Below are 6,000 nucleotides of genomic sequence, written 5' to 3' on the forward strand. Positions count from 1 at the left end.
CAACTGGAGACCCATATCTCTGCTAAATATTGATTATAAAATAGCAACTAAAGCAATTGCTAACAGATTAAAACCCATATTAAATGACATAATTGACCGTTCACAATCAGGTTTCTTAAAAGGAAGGTACATAGGAGAAAACATAAGGTTTATTAGTGAAATTATTGACTATTTGAATGCAAATAATAAACCTGGTATAGTTGTTTTTGCTGACTTCGAAAAAGCGTTCGATAGTATAAGTCATAAATTTGTCATTTTTCAACTTCGGACCTTCACTATTACAGCGGATTAAATTGTTTTACAATGATATGAAGAGCTGTATAACCAACAACGGCCATCTCTCGGATTTTTTTAAAATAGAACGTGGAGTTCGTCTAGGGTGCCCCTTATCTTCTTATCTATTTATAATTACTATCGAGATACTTTCCATAGCAATAAAAAAGAATAAGTATATAACATGCATAATAATTAACGGAACTGAATTTAAAGAATCACTCTTTGCGGACGATGCAACCTTCTTTACTAACGGAACTCAGAAAACACTAAATAATCTTTTAAACATGATAAACTATTTTGGAGATTCTTCGGGCCTCAAGTTAAATGCCAAAAAAACTATATTACTGCGGGTTGGATCACTAAGAAATGACGAGAAAATATTTTGTAAAATGAAACAATTCAAGTGGACGTCTAACCAAGCATGCACTTTAGGTATAACATTCACTAACGACATGCAAACACAAATCGAACAAAACTATAACACGAAAATTAATGAAATGATTGCGACATTAAACAAATGGAAAAAACATAAATTAACGTTTATTGGCAAAGTTACAGTTATCAAAACATTCGCACTCCCAAAGATAATACTTCCACTTACTGTACTTGAAAATCCACCTGATCATCTAATAAGCTTAATAACAAAATCATTGTATGAATTTCTATGGAATGGAAAACCTGAAAAAATTCAATTATCTGCAAGAAATTGTGCGAAATATGATTTGACAAAAAAGATACACAACAGATTTTTAAAAGATAATGCAAGAAGTTGGGGTGAAATAAACTTTGAAACCGAAGTAACTGGTATAAACAATCAAATTATCTGGAATATCTCGCATATAAAAGTAAATCACGAAACGGTCAATTTCAAAACATGGCATGCTAAAGGCATAAAATATATAAAATACCTCTATGATATAGACAATAAAAGGATGCATACATTTGATGGCTTAAAAAGATTGTATGGTATCCCCACAACTGATTACTTGAAATATCTCTCTCTTATCTCAAGCATCCCTAAACAATGGAAGATAGACTTAAAAACGAAAAGACTTGAACAAACAAAAAGTATCTACATTCAACAGGTCATAAAGTTACGTAAACTAAATAAATTTTTGTACTTGACACATTTGAAACGCAATACAAGAATAATTTACAAATCTGAAAATAGATGGAATAACTTATATGAAAGCTTAGAATGGCCTATAATCTACATGAACCCCTTTCGGAGTACCATCGACACCAAACTAAGAGCTTTCCAATACAAGTTCATAAAACGCATCCTTCCTACAAATGACTTCCTTCATAAATGCAAAATTGTGAATTCAAGTCTTTGTGACCTGTGTAACATGCACACTGAAACACTCATTCACTTGTTCTGGGAATGCCCAGTAACTCAAGCATTCTGGTCAGACGTCACACATTTCTTACATGACAATGATATAAACATACAGCTTGACTACAGAATAATAGCTTTTGGTCTAGTATGTAATGCGAAAACAAAAGATATTGCAAATTTCATACTAGTAATGGCCAAACATTTCTTATATAAACACATTAACAACGCTCAGACTAGGAATTCACATAAACGCCAACACTCTTCTACTCTCCCTTCCTAATTCTAGTACTGCTTTTCTCCTTTATTCTGTAAGCAATGCCGATTTCAATATTGTTCTATCATATCATAAGATTGGTAACCTCGTTTTGTACAACAGTGTAAAATGCGTAGAATATTGAACTTTCTGTATTGCATTGTATATGTGAAATTTAAATTAAAAGAAAAAAAAAAAAAAAAAAGAATTCGGGAAAAGAAAATTCTGTTACGAAGTTCGGTACATTGACCAGTGTTTTTTGCGAACTTCGACCAACAGCGTTTTTCTCCGGGTAAAATTCTGGTTCATAACTTGTCAAATTTCTTGTTTTCTTTAAACTGTACAAAATCTTTTCACGTTAATGGTTGTTTTAACAAAAGTCTTAACATTGAAGTGAGCTTCCCCAACTAATGGACACTGTCACCATTCCCATTACATTTGAAAACAATAATGTAAAATTGTTGAAACAGTAGTTTTCGAACAACACAAGATTAATATGACTAGCTGAGATTTTTCTCGAAAACAGCAACTTCCTACAACGTGATCTGCAATCCTAGACATTGTCCCTGCGAAAACATTGCTTCTTCATTTTTTTAAATAGCGCTCTGCCTATTAAGAACATTTAAAGGTCCATTACTAAGGGAAAGTGAGTTGGCAATTTTTTTCATAGCCAGTGCATAGACTTCTGCAAGACACTAAATAATGAAGATTGGCAGGTCAAAATTTACAGAAGGTCTTTGGAACTCAAAGAAATGTATGTGTATTATGTTGAAATTTCAATGAATCGACAGAATGACCCCCCAGGTCTTTTTAACTTTCTTCATACTTCATAGAAAAATAATTGTACATATACTGCGATTTATTTCGAATTTCTACATACCAACTTTCATTTTCCAATAAAATGAAATATTTCTGTGCTTTTTAAAAGAAATTAAAATGTTCACTTTCCTTAGTATTGGACCTTTAATAATGTTAGAAAAAATGGAAACAATACGACTGAACCAACAAACACCATAAAATAGAAATTTACCAATTACATAGACTTCTTTCTCCTAAGAAATATTGTAATCCATATAAAGTCTTGTAAAACATACCTATAAAAACTGAAAAATAATATCTCCCTAAAGATTATATTTACCATTAGTTAATACTAAGCATGGTCATAATGACTTTTACATATTATTTTTATGATGCATTCAACATTCAGTTAGTCTTTTAGCCTTTGTAAAGGAATTAAAACAAGCATGTTGGTATTTCTTACCCTAATTTTTGAATAAGAACCCCAAGGAAAGTGACCACTTGAACGACTGAGAAAAACTAAGGTAGAATTATTTGATAATTGCAAACACATTTGCGTAATTTTGATTAATGTTGATTATAAATAAGATTAAAATGGAAGAAGCTCTTCCGAGTTTATATTAAACACAATGTTATTACAATCATTCACAAGTATTTTCAATTTACTTTAGTCCTATGTACTGTTAATAGATTTTCATTCAATTATCTTTTATAATATTTTTTTTCAAATGCTGTAATTTCAACACCTTCAAGCATAGAATGACTGTCTGCGAAAAAAAGAAAAGAAAAATAATTTAAAGAAATATAAGAACAAACCTGATAAAGTTAAAAGTAATAAAGCAAGTTCCACTTCCATTGCCATTCTACGTCATCTGCCGTTCTGTTGCAATCTGAGTGAACGGAACAAGGTAATGGCATCTTATCAGCAGTAGAGGCGCCTTTTTGTATGAAAAATTTCCACGCCTCATTTCACATGTAGAATGGCAGACGAAATGTCTCAAGGCATTCGTGTCTTTTTTTCGTACTGTACTGTCAAGGTGCCACTTTTAATAAAAAAAAAAACAGCTGTTTTACGAAATAGTAAAAATAGTAAAAAAATAGCTTAAAAATCTACATTTGTTTGATAAATGCACTCGCTTATTGCATGCATATTAATCAGATACGCTTTTAAACCTTCATTTTGGAATTTACAATCACGAAACATGCAGACTGTAGATATTAAACCATAGGTGTGAAAACTAGAAGCCATGACGATACATCTTCTTGATTCTTTCTTGTTATGTCGTCTTTCTTACTTCTCACTTCTAACTTCCTCCTTCTAGTTTCTTGCTTGATACTTCTATCGTCTTACTCCAACAACTACATCTGCACATCGTGTACTCTACTCCAAAAGTTACCATCCAGTTCAAATGATTTCTGATATGTATCATCAATATGAAGTAAACATATGAATGATGTCGGGATTTTCATAGCTGATATTTCTATGCCACTTTCTGAACTTTACAATATAAATTTACATAACTCCTAGTTTTCGTCGTGTTAAAATATTCTTAGTGTGTAGTTAGACTGACATCAATTCCTTGGCCATAAAGTCCTCTCAGGTAGCATTTTCAGAATATTTTTATCATTATCTGTAGTGAAGTACAGTTTTCGCAGAAAATCTAACTTTCAGTATGAAAAAAGTAACAAATCTTAAAGATATCTTGAACTGAACAGACGTTATAGTTCTAGAATAAACTGGATATCCGCATATTGTACAGTATTCACCATGTTCTTGCTAAAACGAGGGCCCTGGGCATGACAGTAACACGTGCAGTCAGCGAAATAAGAAGGTATAAGTGAAAACTTGTACGAAATCGGCATGTAATGCAGAGGGACAGGAAACTAAAAGCTATTAAAGATATGGTCCGAGAGCTCACGGACTTTTATTGCAACAATTGAGGCCAAAAGAAGTTCATACATTTTTGGAAACAATATTTCATATCCTCCATGAAAACCCATTTCTTAAGTGTCAAGCCGTGCCTATCTATATTTTGTTCACTTATGTTTGTGATAGGGGAGGTAAAACTCACTTGTAAAAATTTAGGGGGTAGGGTAAAGTTTACGTCTACCAGTTTTTTCACTGTTTAATTACAGTAGCTATATGATTATATGTCAACAAATGTCAGCAAAAAGAAATTCATCAAAAAGGAATGAAGGGCAAACTTGATATTTAAGGTCAAATGTCAAATTTATGTACAAATCACAAAAATTGGCATATTTGAAATTTATTTTTATTCTTAAAAATTAGTTTGTTATCATAAGTCACTCAGCTTTATATATGTAATGTGTATATATCAGTCAAAGTCAGAAATGCAAATCTTATTGCAAAACGTCAAGGTCAACCCTGATAATTGAAGGTCAAATTCATTTTCATGAAAAATATGAAAAATGTTACATTTACTTTTTCTAACGTTTTTAATATGTATTCACATTGTTAGTCACTGTCACAAATTGACATACGGGCCTTATTTTATATGTAGTGTAAATGCAGGTATTGCATCATCTTTTTGTAAATTTTTGAGTTATTGAGGTAAATGTCAGATTTCACGCATGAAATACCTCTCATGTTTTTCTTATTTTCATAACTTAAATTTCCATGTAAATTTCATTAAATTCTGTTCAGTAATAAGAAAGTTGATATTTTATAAACTTCAGTAATTTATGTTTTTATCCCAAAACCACTATAATGGGCCTCAAATTGTCAATTTAAATTCGCGCCCAAAGTAGTTAGATTTCCCGGCTATATCGTGAATCCCGTGAAAATGACAATAGTCGGAGTCCACGGCTTAGCCGTGAATCCATGAAATTTAGTATTTGGCGGGACATTATCCTTTAAATAGACTGGACTAGATATGCCTTGCGCACACCACCTTACGACTTTATAGACGAATCTATGTCTGAATTATTTTCTTGCTAGAAATTTATGCTCGATCGAGGTAAGAAATTTATTTGTTAGATTTTTGTATGATTTTGCATTACGATTTTTATTTGGTAAATTTTTGTTCATTCTACAGAATTCTGTAACATTTACTTTTCGGCATATGATTTTAGCTAGTTTCGGTATGTCAGGATGATTTATTAAATTTTTCAGACTTTTGTAAATTATTTGGAAATGAGGAATCTAAAATGTTTCATTTAATAAGATGTTAGATTTATTACTGAAATTTGTATCGTGATAATTGTAAAGCACTGTTTCAAAAACTTATGTCAAACATTTTGTTAATTATGGAACGCCATTAACTGCATTGTATTGTTATGTATAAATCTATATGGCAAGTACTAGCACATGTAT

This window comes from Mercenaria mercenaria, chromosome 9 (assembly GCF_021730395.1).
Source record: "Mercenaria mercenaria strain notata chromosome 9, MADL_Memer_1, whole genome shotgun sequence".
Classification (NCBI taxonomy): domain Eukaryota; kingdom Metazoa; phylum Mollusca; class Bivalvia; order Venerida; family Veneridae; genus Mercenaria; species Mercenaria mercenaria.